Source organism: Lissotriton helveticus, chromosome 2_1 (assembly GCF_964261635.1).
Source record: "Lissotriton helveticus chromosome 2_1, aLisHel1.1, whole genome shotgun sequence".
Taxonomy (NCBI): domain Eukaryota; kingdom Metazoa; phylum Chordata; class Amphibia; order Caudata; family Salamandridae; genus Lissotriton; species Lissotriton helveticus.
In genome coordinates this window covers 1,767,055,249-1,767,073,950 of record NC_136059.1, presented here as the reverse complement: position 1 = coordinate 1,767,073,950, position 18,702 = coordinate 1,767,055,249, and the positions used below count along the sequence as shown (strand labels likewise).

The window sequence follows — 18,702 nt, the reverse complement described above, 5'->3', positions numbered from 1 at the left end:
CCCCGGGGTAAAACGCAATTGCATTTAACATGTTGGTTGCAGTAGTCTCTATGTTGTGAATGGATTGATATACTTGGGCAAAATGAATCACCTTGCCAAATGACACACATTTCTTTTCTCTTGCTGGAATCACTTGGTGTGTGGGAATGTCATCTACACAGGGCCGGACTGGGAACCAAAACTGGCCGCGGCAAAGTGCTTGTCCGGCCCCCCTGGGGGAGGTTGGGGGTGCGACTGAGCTCTTTTTCTGGCCGGTTTTCAGCCAATTTTGTTACAGGGCCGATTTTGCAGCTATGCTGCATAAACGGACCTGCATCAAAAATGGCCCCCACTCTTGCGGCTCACCGGGGGATTGCCCGGTGCCCGCAACGGTCAGTCCAGGACTGCATCTACAGTATCCACAGAAATGCGTGAAGTTATATTGTTCATTGCTCTTTTCCACAGGTTTGTGTTGGGAGACCAGGTCAACTGGCTCGATGATTATTGGCCGATGTAAAACTGCATCCATGTGTGAAACTCTGGCCCTTGGTAGCTCTTTCATTCCACCCAATGCGGCATGTTAGGCAGGGGCTTTCAGGGTTCCTGGAGGGTTTGTTCCCACAGCTTCGAAGATGCACAGCCTTGAGCAATCTACACCCAGTTCCTCTGCACCTCTGCTTGGAAGGTGCAAGTGCTGGCGGGCTTGTTAAGTTTCATGTTATAGAGGTAGTGATCAATTCTCCAGTGTCTTTTCACACTCACTTGAAAAAGAACCTCTTGCAATCAGGGCTGGCCCTGGCATCAAAATGAGTGTTTAGTGCAGCAACAATTGTTGCATAGGTGGGCCTGCCTCTAGCAAAGAGTGTGACAGCCTGTACATGTCTTTTCTAGAAAGGTGCAGCAGGGGCAGTCGATTCCTGTCTTCTTTAACTTCTGTAGCTGCAATTCTCTTTCTAAACTGTCCACGCAGAGGATCAAGAATGACTCGATTGCTAGGATGTTTGCTTTTTGCGAGCTTCCTTTGAAGGCTGGCCAATTGTTGCTCTATTGTGCAGTCTCCTCCCCTGCGTGGGTCGTTCTTGTTGAGTATGGTTGGCTTTTGCCACTTTTTGTGTGTCACACTACTTTTAAGATAGTTGCAGGTTTGCATGGCTTGTGTGCATGTATTGTCATTCAGAAAACCCTCTTTTTTTGTTGGGAACTCTGCTGCATTGTGTTGTCTCTCTTTGTACCTTCAGCGCATTTGCTCACTCCTCTGGTTCTTCATTTAATGTACCTCATCTGTCCCATTTACAAGCAGGGTTCTCTGCCTGAAGTCTTGGGAGAATACTTAAGCTGCCAGATTCCCATGGTGGACCAAGGTGTGCACAGCTTCTCTGTCATACTCCTACAAGCTCACACATTGTTTGCATTAGTGCTCCTCACCACATGGGCAGCTTGCAACATAGGCACGACATGCAGGGGCGTAACACAGGCCCCCGCATCCAACGCATGGCGGGGGGGCCTCAAGCTCCAAGGGGCCCCCTCGGCACTGCACTCTGGCCAGAGAGCTCATGATTGAGCCCAGAGGGGGCCCCTCTACGTACCGTGCAGGGAGGCCTCCTCAGTTTTCGTTACGCCAGTGACGACATGGCGTGAATGGGGGCATTCCCCTCCCTCGCAAGCCCCGTTGATAATACCGCCCTGTGAGAGTAGATAGTTCTCTGATGGCTTCTTTCTTCCTTACTGTACCAAGATGTCTGTTGTATTAGTCACAAGGCATGGCCACAGTCAGGTGGACATGTGCAGGCAGCCGCATCAGGGTGAGGGCTGGCAGGAGTTCGAGCTAGAGTGGCTGAATAGGCTACAGCCATTTACTTCGCCATTTGAAAAGTCAAGTGGTCATGTCAAATGTACATTAATAATACAAAGACACAAGTTGGTGGCTAACTCTGTGCTGCTCATCCCCGGTATCGTATAGTATCTAATACCTTGGTTTATGTTATCATGGGACACATTATCATTTATTGAATCACGTGTCCCAGTTAAGGACACCCTCCTACACATAGTACCAGGCAGTCCATTGGAAGGTTGATTAACTCTTCCACATCAGGAGATTGAATCATTTTTTCCTGCGGATGTAGCACTGAGAGCTGGTGCAGGTGCTTGTGATTACCTGTTTAACACGATACACGACTCGTTAGGGTAAGCCCTTTTTATCTCCACACAATCACCACAGAGCACTGATATATGGGTATAGCTTGGGGGTAAAATATATTGTTTTTCGACAGATTGCCCATACTTTGAGGCGTTGATCAACACGAACTGGGATAAACCCCTTCGTATACACATGGGTCCTTTATTGATGTCTCATGACAGAAACCGAATGGTGAGGGTTTGGCCTCTTAGATCACTTAAGACTACTGACCAATAATCAGAATAAGTGATTTTGCCACATTATTTACCCACAGAGATTCGACCATACCTTGACGATTGTCTAGAGTTGGAGTTAACCTTCCTCTACCAATCTCCTACCATAAATGGAGGAGTCGACCCATATTTACTTTTGGAATGCTGTAGTGAGTTACTCTCCGGGCAATCATTCATGCCCCACATTATGACATCTTATAACATGCACACACTTTTCTAATATTCGTTTTCCTTTCCCTCCTTTTGGTGTATAGGCTAACACTAGGTTTTATCTTGTCCTGAGGAAGACCATACTTGATGATTCTAAAATCGCACTGATACCAGGGTCGAAACGTTGCCATAGTGTTCTCTCATGTCTTGAGTCTCTGTAACAGTACATCGACATTGTGGGTTACTGTTGAAAATTCAAAATAGGACAGAGATCTTTTATATTTATGTTGGTGTCTTGTTTTGTATGAATTTGATATCATTTTGGTTTATTTCACCATTTGTCACATCAGTCACTATTTATTGTGTTATTTTTATAATATGTTTAATTTTGTTTGTCAGCCTATTTAAAAATATTAAAAATTGAAATATATATTAAAAAAGTCCATTTTGACTAAACAGACAAAGAGGACTACTCATTGACTGTGAATTATTGTTGTGTGCATTTCATGGTAATTGAGTTATCATTTGAATTCATTTCTAAAAAGTACTTTGGTCACAGAGGAAACTTTTGGTTCTACCCAATGGAGCCCCTTGTAGTTTATAGCAATGCACCATGGCAGCAGAACGCCGCAGATCAGAGAAGTGTTGGATGAGGTAACACAGTATGCTGGTTTCTCCCTTGCTCACTATAAAATGAAGTTCTTGCTCCCTCTGCTCTCACTTTTTTGGGGGGCCGGGTGCTTATAAACATAGTGCCCATATCTGCTGGCAGGGCATTAAGTGGGATGAAAAAACTTGAGGGGTCTCAAGAAGGGGTGTGGCAAACCTGTTACAGGGATGTGGCCAACTCAGTTAGGGGAGTGGCCTAAATCGTGAGAACTAGCAGTGCGTGCTTAAGCAAATCATCATGAGTTCTCAGCAAAGGATAAAGAATAATAAAATAGCAAAAAACTTCACTGAGAGCATGTACGTATTTATGATACATGCCATGGCCTCCTGTCTTTACTCAGTTACTCTTTCACTCGGAATGTCTCTCCTGTCTGTCAGTCCTCTCCCTCTCTGGCAGGCTTTTCTACCACTATTACTCTATCTCTATGCTGCTTTTTACTGTCTCTATTACTTTATTCATTTATTTATTTATACCAGTTATAGAGTGCACTAATAACAACCGGTGTCCTGGCGCTGAAGTGGTAGCGCCCTGAGTTTCCAGCCTCTAATCTAGGTCGAGAATACCCAAGTTTTCAATTTTTTATGGAATGCCAAAAGGTTGGCACTTTGCTTTAGGGCCAAAGGAAGGGCATTCCAGGCCATCGCCGCCCCTCTAACGAAGCTTCGCCCCCCCAGCGCACCTTCCTGATACGGGCAGTCTTGATCAGACCCAAGTTAGCCGACCTTAGAAGTCTTTCCGGCATGTACCATTGGAAGAGCTGCTGGAGGAACATTGGACCTATTCCATGGAGCGCTTTATAAACAATGCATAAGGACTTGAACCTGATCCGTTTCCACACCGGGAGCCAATGCAACTTCTCCAGCTCCCTGGAAACGGATGCAAATTTAGGCAGACCGACAATAAGACGGGCCGCCGCATTTTGTAATACCTGCAGCTTATTAAGCAGCCCCTGTTGGGCCTCTAGGAGCAGGCTGTTGCAGTAATCAAGGCGGGAGAGCACAAGAGCTGTCACCACCGTCTTTCTGCTCCCTACTGGTAGGAAGGGGAGGATCTTCCTGATAATTTTCAAGGTCCAATGAATGGATGAGAAGAGCGCCTTTACTTGGGGTTTATAGGAGAGTTGATTGTCTATAATCACTCCTAAATTCTTCACCTTCGTGGTAGGGGAGGGAGGGGGTCCCATGTCTTCCGGCCACCACTCAGGGCTCCAGAGGTTGGTGTTAGACCGAAAAAGTAGCACCTCCGTATTAGAGGAGTTCAACTTTAAGCAACTTTTTTCCATCCAGAAGCTGACTGCTTTCATGCAATCCTGAAACCTGGGGGCAACGCCTAGATTTTTCCCCGGAAGCAATGATACCACGATCTGCGTATCATCGGCGTACGATGTTAACTCAAACCCGTAGGATCGGATCACCGGGGCAAGAGAGGAAACATAAAGGTTAAATAGTGTGGGGCTTAGGGAGGATCCCTGAGGGACCCCCTCTGGGAGTTCGAAAGGTTTAGACTCGAAGTCTCCCATTGCCACCACCTGGACTCTATTCCTCAGGAAAGCTTTCAGGATACTTAGTGCTCTCCCCTGAATCCCACAGTCCTCTAAACGGTCCACCAACACATTATGGTGGACCGTATCGAAGGCTGCAGATAAGTCGAGAAGGACCAGCACCGCTTGGCCTCCTGCATCCAGAGCCTTCCTGACCTCCTCTCTGGATTTAATCAGGGCGGTCTCAGTACTGTGGCCTTCCCTGAACCCATGTTGGACTAAGTCCAGGGCCTGTGACGAACGCAGAAAGGCACACAGCTGGAAATTCATGGCCTTCTCAATTAGTTTAGCAGGAAGCGGCAGCCTAGCAATGGGCCTATAGCTGTTGGGATCAGTGATATCCAATGAGGGCTTCTTAAGCAAGGGAAGAATAGAGGCCCGTTTCCAACATGTGGAAAAATCGCCCACATCAAACATCTGGTTGAACAGTGTGGCTAAGGTATCTGCAATTGGGAGGGCTGCCAACTTCGCTACTGACGCTGGGCAGGGGTCATGGGGGGAACCTGATTTTGTTGCGTGCAGCAATCTAAGAATGTCTGCAGTGCGCACTGGCTCAAACGTCAAAAATTTCTCTTCCTGAGGGATACCCGCTGGAGTCCTATGTGAGCCATCCAGTAAACTTAAAGCTACCTGGGGCTCAAGAGTGGTGAAGATAACTTGCACCTTGTTGAGAAAGAACTCGGCTAAAGACTCACAGAGTTCCAGGCTTGGAGGAACGATCACTGGCTTGGGAGAGGCCAAGCCAGCAACGGTATCAAAGAGTTCCCTAGATGAATTTTTGGCTCTCTCGATCCGATCGGTGAAATAAACACTCTTAGCCTTCAATCTGGCCTTATCTATGTCGTAGTTGGACCGCCAAATGCGTTCTAGCTTCTTACAAACTACTTTAGCAACTCTGAGCTCATCCGTAAACCATGGGGCTGATGGGGCCGATCTCATAGGGCGGCACACTTTCGGCGGGGCCAGGATACAGCAGGCCTGATCGATCCAGTCCGTGTACCTGGCAGCCGCTCTGTTCTCATCAGTTGGCAGCACTGTCCTAGAAAACACCAGAAGCTCCTCGAGAGCAGTGCCATCAAGATTTTTGCAGGGCCTACAAATCATTGCGGTATTCCTACCATGTGTTATCTTACGCACCAAAGGGCTGAAGATGTTAAACAGCACCGCAGCATGGTCTGACCAGGCCATGGGTTCAGTCTTTACAAATTTTATGTCAGGGTTATTCGTAAAGATCCCATCTAGCGTATGTCCAGCCAAGTGCGTCGCCCCTTCGACCAGCAGAGTGAGTCCCACCCCGTGCATTGCTTCAGATAATGCGAGCGTGTCCGGGTCAGCGCTGCCCTCTAGATGGAAATTAAAGTCTCCCAGGGCTATGAAGGAGTTAACACACAAAGCTTCCTCTAAGATATTACTCATCTCTTCAAGGAACCGGGACTTTGCGCCCGGCGGTCTGTAGATAAGACAGCCTTTGAGGGACTGATGGTTAGACAGCACAAGCTTAAAGCCCTTGCAGTCTCTTCTAGCCACCCCACGCCTTCTCTTTGCTCTTGAGGTTACTCCTCTCTGTTACTGTCTTTCTAGCACCCTCACTGTTACACTCCTTATGTTTCTGTTAGCCCCTCTCATTGTTATCTACTTCCCTGTTGCTCTCCTGTCGACTCTGTCGCTCTGCCTGTCTCCTTCAGTCTCTCCTGTTCTCTCAGTGATATAACAGTTTTTGCTACTCCCCTGCTATCTCTGTGTGTACTCCTATCTGTTACTCAGCCTCACTTTCTTGCTCCCTCTCACACCACTTCATCTGCCTCTTCATGGGGGGGCTCACCTTCTCGGTGTACCCTTTCCACCATTCATTGAAAGCATTTGCCGGGCATCTCTCATGCCTTTGTAGGTGGCTGGCTTTTTATTTTCTTCTTCACGAGCCTCCCCTTTCATCCTGAGGTCTGACGTAGAGAGGTCTGTGTTACTTACTTTCATCATTCGCCTTTTTATTTATTTAATTCCCGAAAGGCCAAGAAGGCCGCTACAGAGTTCGTTAGACTGAAAGGCCAGTAGGACTGAAGCAGAGAAACTCACATGTAAGGCCCATCTTGCTAAAAAGAACAGTATAGAGGGAACTCAGATTTCATGTTGGTTCCATCATTGAGCCCTCTTCATTGGTACGAAGTGAGCATGCGCAAGCACATCTCCTGTTTACACTCTAGTGCGCATGCTAATTACAACGCTCCAGTTTGTGGAAAAACAGGACTTCCTGTGTGTTAGGGCATGAAAACAGAGCCCGACAGGGACCCGGTTCGATGCCCCTTTTAAAAAACTGCCGGTGCTTAGCATCCCGGCAAGACCCAGCCCACTATAAGCCTTGTCTGCTTGGTAACAAATCTGTTGATTACCTGTCCCAACCTCATTGTAAACCTAAACTTTTAGCTCCGACCCATAATTGCATGTGTGGGCAATTAACAGCAGTAATTGCCCACATTTGCCACCTAGGTTACGTTTGCGGGGAATGAGGGTATGCCATCCCAGGATATATGGGGTTCCTTATCTACTTCTTCTCTCGTACTGCCAGAAAATTCACAGCTTCATTAAATCTTTCTCTCTCATGTCCCTCCACGCTTTACTCAGAGCACTTATCATAATCTCTGCTACATATTCAGCTCTTCGCCATATTCTGTCATCCTCGCCGCCCGCAGACTAATGCATTCCCTTTCCCCGTTTGTCAGTTCCTCTCTCATCTATGGCTAGTTCTGCATTCTGGCAGAATTTGGGAAGGAAAAGTGAAGTGCATATTTTTATAGGTCAAGTCAGTCTTCATGATGTTAAAGCTCAAACTTTCTCTTTTTTACCCAAAAATAATAATTTCAAAATGAAAACTATATTGGTAAGTTTTCTCCATGACCACCAAGCAGCCCACAGCCCATGTCCATGCTGGGCCCACATGGGGGTACTACATAGCGATCAACTATATGGGATGATGCATGAAAGGGCTTTGTAAAACACAAAATGGCTGGCTTTTCGACCGCAAAACCACAAGTCGCAATTTATTGGATGTACATTGTGAGTCGGATATGCTGTTCGCCAGTGCTTAATTTGTAAAAGGATGAATGCCGATGCCCAAAAGCTCTGTTGAGAAGCCTGTTGCGGTGCTATAGCTTTCTAGTGCACTAATACCAAGGCCGTAGTCTGCAATATCCACCTCATGCCTCTTTGATCTGCAACTAGACACTCCCTGCTCCTTTATCGCCTTTTGCAGGCTTCTGCTTTCTACCTTCACAAAAAGTTTTCAATCTTTCTCTTAGTGCCAATATCGGCCCACTCACCAGCCCTCCCGCAGCAACATGCATGTATCGTAAATAAACAGACAAGACAACTTTTTGTTGGAATAAAGTCGCTGCAGGTTTATTAGCATATACATATGCCAACATGGTGGGTTATCTTACAGACGATCCAAAGGCAAGCCGCCCCTCGCGGCCTACCACCTGATGGGCCAACTTGCATCGTGGCCTTAGCCAATCGGTGCTTAGCAGTTGTGGTGAGTGGATAGCCACACCCACTTCCGGTGAACCAACGGTCCACCCTCTTGCTCACGCCGCCCCCCCGCGAGGGGCAGAGCGTTCAAGCGACCCCCGGTTGTAAAGGTTTGCCGCCGCCCTTAGGACAGACGGGGCGCCATCGCACCCCAGGTTCCACCGCACAGACTTCCTGGGGATATTAGGCATCAGCAAACTTTGTGCTCCTGAAGAGGGTACCCCTGAGTACCTTTCCGCCTCTGGATCACCCTGTCTCCGCCACAGCCCTGGGTGTGGCGACCATCGAAGCCAGGGCCCCCCACCAAGGCCAGCATTCCTACTTACATCCTGCTAATTCTAGGGCCTCTCCCCTAACTAGCAAGAACCAGTCCATACTGGGCAGATGTACCCAATCGTCCTGAAACACCCTGAGAATTTGGCGTGTAGCACTCATGTCTAATAAAGCCAAATCTTTGCTCAATAAAGTTACGCCTCGCGCAGATGAACCTCCTACGTGCCAGCTGAATCACTTCCCCCCAACAGAGCTCCATGCCACAGGAGCAAAGGGTGTGAAATCAGACCACTAAAGTTCACCCGCCACAACTGGTTGCCAATTGTCCCTTGTGGTCTACTTCTAGGGTGCATAACTTTGCCCCATTGCCCAGACAAGACAAGTTCACAGTTCTTTTCCATCGCTCCCTGATGAACATAGCATGGTGTCACAACATGCTGGGGGGAATGAGTGTGTGTTGCCTGTTTATTAGACACTGAATCTTTCGTGAAGGGCCAACTTACGCAGCCTACCCTGCTTGCTGAACCTTTGACCGGTCACCGATGCCTGATCCCTGCTGTCCACCTGTGTGTGCCTTGATACTTCCACCAAAATGGTGTCGGACTACCAGATTCTGTGTCACCTGCTTCGCTGTAGTCCCTTTGGAAGCTCCGCTGGGACCCTACTGTATCCCTGCAAATACTGCGTCACGCACTAGGCCTTTTAAAGCCCTTCCCCATCCCTCAAAGACATCTGACAGCCTGATGCCCCCTATATAATTATATATTATAATTATTTCGGTGACCTTCCTTTTACCTAGTGTTTTGTGACTGAAAACAGTTTCTTGTGAGACATGGTGGTTAAAGGGCCTAAAAGATTTCTGACTACTCTCCTTCCGTTTCCACCATTCCCACCGCCTGCAGTAACTCCATTTAACTGTGGTATTTATTGGCTTTTTGGGTGCGGAAAGAAAGCGAAACAGGTTGGGGGGAGAAATATTGGTAGGTCTGTTACTGGGCTAATCACATAAAGGCATAATGGCAGAATGAGCACAAATTTTAGAGAATTTCTCATGCAGTTCTTTGTAGGTCTGAACTGGGATCCAGGGCAGTAGTGGGCACAAGTAAACAATGGTTAGCACACTTGATGCGAGTGTTCCTATCACACCTTCTATATGCCGGGTTTGTAACTACAGAGCCACACAAATTCCACCTTTCCCGTGTTTATGTCCTTCTCCATCCCCTCCTGGACTTATGATGCCTGTGCCCTTTTACCCAATGTCACCTGCCCAGTAAGTCACCCACCAATGTCTGAAGGAAATGATAAGTAGTAATATCTTCCCGGACACAACTATGTCTTCCCCTCCTCTTCCTTCCACCCATTTCTCCACTTATCACTCACTGGTGCACCGCAGACCTGGAGCAACTCATTGGCTTGCACCTGGGTGTCTGGAAGACAATGGAGATGTGAGCTAGGTTTAGAAAGAATTTACAGCCCTACCTCCTCCTATGTCATTCTTATCAGTGGACCATGTGTCAGGCCTTCAAATGCAAACCGAAAGGCCCTCCACTGTTCGTAAAAACTGCACAGAGAGATGCACAAGGAAAGAACCAGGGATTCTTAGGCAAACCACACACATCCTGTGCACACTCAGTTACTCACTCAGCACAGACCGGCCATTTCAGCACAAGACATCTTGCCACTTACAATATCACACTTTCTTGGAGGAATTTCTTACGTCTTTGCAGTAGTTTTGCACACACAGTGAACGACTCCGATAGAGCCCCCAATCCTATTACTATTGTCTTTTAGAAGGTGTGCCTCAGCTTTGAAAGATGCAGGTATTACCCTTATTGCCCTGCTTTTGAAGAAAAATAAAAAGGTGATGAGTAGAATGCTAGACTTAATCTCAGCCACTGATAATAACTGTAGGCCACACTCCAGTACACCATTTTGTTGTCCACTGTGCCATAGCACAGTCGTACAAATCAGGTCTGGTCCGTCTCCAATAGGATCTAACAGCTTATCTGCCAGGCCAGGTCCTCTCTCAATGAGAAAGCAATCAGCCTTGTTTAAGCCTCATTAATTAGGTACAGCTTGATTCCTATGGCACGCTCACCATGGGACCCACGTCTGGGCATACCCGATGCACTTAGGCAGTCCAATAAAAAAACTATACACCGCAGTGAAAAAATTGGGAATTCTTACGCTTACAACAGACAAAACTTTGACAAGTGGGACTCACAGGCATACAGTGTTAAATCCAATCCTGCTGAGAGCCATAGTACCTCAAGAATGAGGGTGGCACTGTTGCACTCAATAGAAAGTTAGGTGTGATTGAAGTCAAGGCTATGCCATCACATTGGCAAATACAGAAATTCTATTGCACGGAGCGCAGAAAGAGCGACTAGGCAGACTCTTAAGACAGATCCCCTTTTTAGCTCAATGGTTACTGATAAAAGTTTGAAACAATGGGGCATATTATCAAGGGGGTTTATCTCCGCTTTTTTGGCTTTAAAAGCCAAGAAAGCGGAGATAAAATTATCTCCCTATTACCAAGCTGTCGCTAACACCAGTTAGTGACAGCTAATAGGAGATAGCGACCATCTTGGGCCCCGCTTTGCATGTCAGTGATATTTATCACTAATGACATGCAAAGTGGGCGTGCCAAGATGTTAGCGACTGGAAACAGTCGCTAACATCGCTATCTCCTATTACCAACTTTTGGAGATATTCGCGCTAAGCGCGAATATCTCCAAAACCTAACACCTGCCCTGAGCAGTTCTTCACCATGTTATCCAATGGGAGGTGGATAACATGGCTAAGAGCATTTGCTCGATAATGCATGAATATCGCTGACATTTCAGCGATATTCATGCATTGCGGCCGTTTTTTATCGCATTTGCGATAAACCTTGCTAATAGCAAGGTTTATCTGCGATAAAAATCGCCGATGTGCGGCGATAATTTTTGTCTCTAAACAAGTTAGAGACAAAAATTATCGCTAGTTGTTGGTAATATGCCCCAATGTTATTATCACTTAAAGGCTCTGGGGCATATTATCAAGGGGCTTTATCTCCGCTTTTTTGGCTTTAAAAGCCAAGAAAGCGGAGATAAAATGATCTCCCTATTACCAAGCTGTCGCTAACACCAGTTAGCGACAGCTAATAGGAGATAGTGACCATCTTGGGCCCCGCTTTGCATGTCAGTGATATTTATCACTAATGACATGCAAAGTGGGCGTGCCAAGATGTTAGCGACTGAAAACAGTCGCTAACATCGCTATCTCCTATTACCAACTTTTGGAGATATTCGCGCTAAGCGCGAATATCTCCAAAAGCTAACACTTGGATAACATGGCTAAGAGCATTTGCTCGATAATGCATGAATATCGCTGACTTTTCAGCGATATTCATGCATTGCGGCCGTTTTTTATCGCATTTGCGATAAACCTTGCTAATAGCAAGGTTTATCTGCGATAAAAATCGCCGATTTGCGGCGATAATTTTTGTCTCTAAACAAGTTAGAGACAAAAATTATCTCTATTGGTTGGTAATATGCCCCTCTGTCACTTTAAGGGAAGTTCGGAAACAGAACGTTCGTTAATTAGTAGCAAGGGAGGGCAGGCCTTCTTCGATCTTAAAGGAATAAGTGTGCCATGGTTACGGGTGCATGTGGGAAATGGCTAACTCCCCATAAGGGCGAAAATGTAGTACAAAGGAGCCTTTTCTGAGTCCACATAGTAAAGTGCTCTTTCAGGAACCTTAAGAAGCATTTCCCGCATTCTGTATGTTAAAATTATACATACAAGAAGCCTTAGGCGGAGACAAAATGCTGCAGGAATATGAAACTGACGGATGCTTAGCAGCTTCTCTCGCTGCATCTAAATATATGGCAGCTTATGCCAAATATATGTTTTATTCTTTCTGTTCAGCAACCGCTTTTTTCATTTTTTATGCATAGGAACACCTGTTTCCAATTCAGATTCACGTGACATTTGCTTGAGCAGGGCTATAAAAGAACCGCAAAAGTGTTCCAAGGATCTTCAGCTATAGCTGTTGCCATGGTAGTTATCTTAATATTCCCCTTAAACTTTCTGCAATGAATATGTTTACGGGATTGTTTGTTCTTGTTGACAGCTCATTTACATAATGAGCACTGGACATAAGAATAGTTCATTTTAAGAACAGAAATAAGAAAAATTATGTAATTAAACAGTTATATATATATATATTCAAACAATTAATCCGTTCCTCAAACAGACGTACTCGAACACCTCCAGTTGCGATTGTGCTCGATAATGTATTCAACAGGAAACAACGCATTTCACCTTATGGCTTGATCACGTAAGGTGAAATGTGTTCTTTCCTGCTGAATAACTTATCGAGCACAATCGCAACTGGAGGTGTCCGAGTACGTCTATTTTGAGGAACGGATTCATTGTTTGAATTTATTGGGTGACCGGTAACCCTGCCTCGGACCGCCCGTGAACTGGCTTGGCGCAATCCTTGTTACCGGAGTTGCTGTCTGATATATATATATATATATTCACTGAAAAAACCATAGGTTATAGACCATATATAGTTAGGAATTAGCATTTAAAAAACCTTATTTTACTCACACAAAACCATTGAAATTCCATATATAGTTAGTTGCACTAACTATATATCGCGCACCCGCAATCCACTGCTGATCATGTCACATATTACATCATTCATGACATGGTCAGTGACATCACTGATGACATCACTGATGACATCTCAAATGACATCACTGATGAGATCACTGATGACGTCATCCAGTGACTGTGTGTTTCTGTAAAGTTTAAACATGTTTTACATATTGAAGAATGAGTAGATGTATAAGTGTCTGGACGAAGGATTTAGTAGGTGCATGACTGAATGTATGAGTGAGTGATTAAATGTGTCTCACTGAGTGCATGGGTTAGTGACTAAACTGTCTTAATTTGTGCATCATTATGTCTGTTGTTCTGTAAACTGCTGCATGTGTTGATCATTAGCTATACGAGAGGCTATATGTGTTATTAATTGGTTGCCCAAGTATTTCTATGGCAGATTGAGTTTGTGTGGGGGTGGCTGGAAGGTGTGTGACTCTATGCATAGATGTGTGAGCAGTTTATTCACTAGGTGTATGAGTTCAAGAGTGCATGTGGAAACAGCTACATGGGCAGTTGACTGTGTGCATGAGTGTATTGATGAGTGAATGGATATCTCAATGCTACATGTCATAGTAAGTACCGGCAGTTGCTAATACAGGGGAGAAACGAAAAGAACATGTTACTGAAGGAGATGATGTTAAAACGAAATTGAAAAAATTGGAAAAGCTGCTCCGGACGGAGCTTACTAAATGGTGGGAACAAAAGAGCCTGGAAAAATACAAGGAAGCTGAAAGGGTTCCACGAGGCTTAAGGATTCTAACAGCCCCATCCTTTGAAAACCCTAATCCCTTGATGTTGAAAAAATGGGCACAACATAACCTTGATGCATCCATGGGGATGGTTTGCATATTAATTGAATACGCCGAAATCGATAGAGTCGAACTAATGACTCAGATTGAGAAGCTTAACCTTGAGTTGAATGCCATGGAGCAACAAGAGGCAATTACCAAAGGGCGAGAAGACATTAAAAAACGTCTTGATAAATATGAAGAGTCTATAAAAATCCGTAAAGCTTTCAAATTTGCTAGAGACAAAGCTGACTATGAGAATGGCAGAGTTTTCACCTTCTCAAGGAAATTTGATTCTGTAAAAAGACAAGCTTTAACCTCATCTATAGCAGTGCCAGCCACGACATCGCAGACTGCTCAGAACCGACAAGATGTAGTCCTTGAGGGATCAGACACCGATACTGTTTCCATCTATAGTAGTGGGGGGTCTGATGATGAAATGATTGCCCAGCACCCAGGTACTAGTAGCTTCACCCCTTCTGAGGAATTGGTTTTTATGGTGGAAGATCGGCGGAACACTCTAAGGTCGAGAGGGACACAACCAGCAAGAGGAAGAGGCGAAACAAATCCCGTAAAGAGAGGAGGAAACGCCAACAGTTACGGGAAAAAGAAAAAAGGAAGGGGGAATGCCCAAACGAAGTGATAAATAATTTGTTGAAATTACCCACCATAAGGATTTCCAATGAAAAAGAAAAAGAAAAAGAAGATAAAAACACAAATAAAGAAGAAAAAAATATCACAGATGTAAACAATAAAATCAATAACTCAAAAGAAAAAATAATTTCACAAGAAAATGAAAAAAATCCTACAAGCTCTATCTGTTTTGACAACTCTGATGTAAAAAACACGGTGATCAATCTAACAGAAATTGATTTAAATGCAGCGGAAACTCAACTTCTTTCTTTGGGTCTCTCTTACTGCCCAAATAATGGATTCAAGTACGTACAAGCCAGAATAGACACCTTTAAGTTCATAAGGAAACTTAAACTTTTGAAATTCCACACCACAAATAAAAAAAGTGAAAAAGCGAAAGCAATTGTAAATGAATCACAAACTTTTAAGAACTTTACTATTGCTGATACATCGGCTCTAAAGACCGTTCATTCGCTTGCCATTGATGATGATGCACCAAATAACACCCAGGAGATATTAGGTACTATGGGTATTAGTAGTGTCAGTGCTGGCAATAGTCCCTTTTGTCCTAAATCCACATTTATCCCAATGATGCCTCGGGACGCTATTGACATTTTTAATGATAGAGTTGTGGATGATTTAAAGGAGCTCAACAAAACTGTGGCTAAAAACAAAAAAAGAAGAAGTTTTAGAGACAAACAATACTCTCTACTAATGCGCAAAATCAAATCCAAGGGAGACATTATTGTCAATAAAGCGGACAAAGGTGGTAATGTTGTTTTATGGCCACGTACTTTGTACTTAGAAGAAGCGGAAAGACAATTGAACGACCCACTATGTTACAGGAAAGCCTCCTTCAATGAACTCAATAAAGTAAAAACTCTTGTACATTCTAATCTTGCATCTTGGAAGAGGGTAGGACTGATTAGTAAAAAAGGAATTTGACTTCTTGAAAAAAGATTTTCCTATTACTCCGACGTTGTATCTTCTACCGAAGATTCATAAAGGTATTACACCGATACCAGGGCGGCCAATTATCTCTGCCCAAAATAGCCTGTTGGAACCCCTCTCCAAATATGTTGATTTCTATTTACATGAATATATGGAGGCACTTCCTAGTTACCTAAAAGACACTGGTGACTTTTTGATGAAACTTAAAGAAGTAGTTTGGAATCCTAGTTACCTTTTTTTAGTCATGGACATAACATCTCTGTACACCTCCATTAATCATGCTGATGGTTTGAATGCTATTGAATATTTTCTATCTACTAGAGATATTAAGTTCTATGAACATAGCAAAATGCTTGTCAGTATGATTGATCTATGCCTTAAGAACAATTTCTTCCTTTTCAATAATGAAGTTTATCAGCAACTGCGTGGTGTAGCCATGGGTGCGTGCTTCTCCCCCAGCTACGCGTGTTTACACGTGGGCTGGTGGGAGAGGCACGTCCTGGGTGGCATCCGGAGTTTGGAGGAGGATGAAACTGGCATAGTTAAGATGTGGCGCTTCATCGATGATGTTTTTATTATTTGGCAAGGGTGCAGTTCATCAGCAAAAGAATTTGTTAGTAATATCAATAACAATTCTCTAAACCTAGAGTTTAGTGCCAATATTAGCGATGTTAGTGTCAACTTTTTAGATGTGGAGGTCTACATTAAGAATAATGATATCATGACTAGGATGTATAGAAAATCCACAGCTGGGAACTCAATCCTACATGCTCAGAGTAACCATCCCCACCATCTTATTAAGAGCATCCCGTATGGGGAGTTTTTAAGAATTAAACGGATATGCAACAATGAGATTGACCTCATGAACTGTTTGAATGGATCTTACCAAAGATTTTTACAAAGAGGCTATGAAGTCTCTAACCTCACTAACTCTCTCAAAAGGGCTTTATCAGCCCAAACAAGTGTAATGTTACAACAAACTGCTTCAGATATTTCTGAGGAGACAGTTGTTACAGTAAAAGAATCTTCCATCCGGTTAATTACCACTTTTAACAACCAACACAAAAAGATGAGGCAAATAATTAAATCTAATTGGCCCATCTTAAAAACTGATATTGTGGTGGGACCATTGGTGGGAGATGTTCCTAATATCACTTTTCGACGAGCACCCTCTATGAGGGATGCTCTAGTCAAAACTAGCCCTGAAACGATTATTAAACCTAATTGGTACTCCAGCAAAACAGGCTTTCGGAAGTGTAGTTCATGCCGGGCATGTAAATTCGGTGTGAACACCAGCGAGTTTGTTGAGGCCTTGACGGATGCAGTAATTCCCATAAAAAATGTATATACTTGCAAAACAGACCATGCGGTCTATGTTTTAAGATGTACGTGCAAGCTATACTATGTTGGGAGCACGAAGTTGCAAGTATTTAATCGAATATTACAGCATCTACGTGCCATTGTGAACTCCGATCCCAATTATCCAGTGGCACGCCACTTTAAGCTGGTACACAATAATAACCTGAATGACCTGCAATACTTTGTTATTGATGCAGTCCCCGTGAACAAGAGGGGTGGAGATAGAGAGAAGAGACTCAGACAACTAGAAAGCCAATATATTCTGAGGTTAAATAGTAAGATCCCAAATGGGCTTAACATGGGAGAAGATCTGAATAATTTTCTGTAAATATTTTATTCCACCACATGCATAATCTGTTTATAATGGATTTTATACCTTTTGTACATGGTTTTAATCTATTTTGATTTCATTAAGGTTGATTTTTGGATGAATTTACATTGTTACTCTGACCATCGCAATATTTACTGTTTTTTGTACCGATGTCTGATTTTCTATATGCTGAGTAGGATTAACTGGTAATTTTTAGGTATTCCGAATGTCTGCTATCAAATGAATTTAAATAGATGTGATTGCCCTAGTTCCCCATCCCTGCATTAATTATAGATATGCACTGCCGATTTTTTGCACTTTACTAGCACTTTGCACTTTATCAGGTTTTTTTAATCTGCTCCAGATTTTTATCTGGATATAAAATGTTTGCTGCTAAATTTTTGGGATTCTGCACCTTGCACTTTTTCTTCTATGCACTTTAAAAAACTTCATGTGGTTATGAATTACATTACTGGTTTTAGAATATACCCCACTGAGATTGACTTTTTTAGTTCAGTTTTAATGCGCCAATAAGGTATTATGATTATCCATTGGGCACTTGCCCTTTATGTCTATTAAGTGAAAATAATATATTTTTCCTATTTTGAAGACATTTTAATTGTACAGTGATTCTAGTGTTGTTGCATTTAGCATTTATTTCACTTTGTACATTGTATATGGATGATTTATTTCCTTTACTGAACGATATTACTTCTATGTCTACTCATATGTGGGAGGAGTTTCGTTTTCCACCAGTATTTAACCACTTATGTCTCTGGGTCTTGTCATGTGATCAAGTCCGGTTTTCCGGACGAAACGCGTCATGCCGCCATCCCCATTGATGGAATAAAGCACACTATTTTCTTCTAAATTCCTTGGTTTGTGGTCTGTACCTGGCTGCGTCCGTTGCTGTTGGTGTTCGGCGCCTCAGGATTGTGGATTTCTATATATATATATATATTCACTGAAAAAACCATAGGTTATAGACCATATATAGTTAGGAATTAGCATTTAAAAAACCTTATTTTACTCACACAAAACCATTGAAATTCCATATATAGTTAGTTGCACTAACTATATATCGCGCACCCGCAATCCACTGCTGATCATGTCACATATTACATCATTCATGACATGGTCAGTGACATCACTGATGACATCACTGATGACATCTCAAATGACATCACTGATGAGATCACTGATGACGTCATCCAGTGACTGTGTGTTTCTGTAAAGTTTAAACATGTTTTACATATTGAAGAATGAGTAGATGTATAAGTGTCTGGACGAAGGATTTAGTAGGTGCATGACTGAATGTATGAGTGAGTGATTAAATGTGTCTCACTGAGTGCATGGGTTAGTGACTAAACTGTCTTAATTTGTGCATCATTATGTCTGTTGTTCTGTAAACTGCTGCATGTGTTGATCATTAGCTATACGAGAGGCTATATGTGTTATTAAT

General features: G+C 43.6%; 1 long non-coding RNA gene across 1 annotated transcript in view; it reads left to right on the top strand.

The window, feature by feature from the left end:
* The window catches only part of LOC144819922 (uncharacterized), a 1,320,117-nt gene that overhangs the window by 956,381 nt on the left and 345,034 nt on the right, over positions 1-18,702 (top strand). The gene's annotated exons all lie outside the window — the stretch shown is intronic.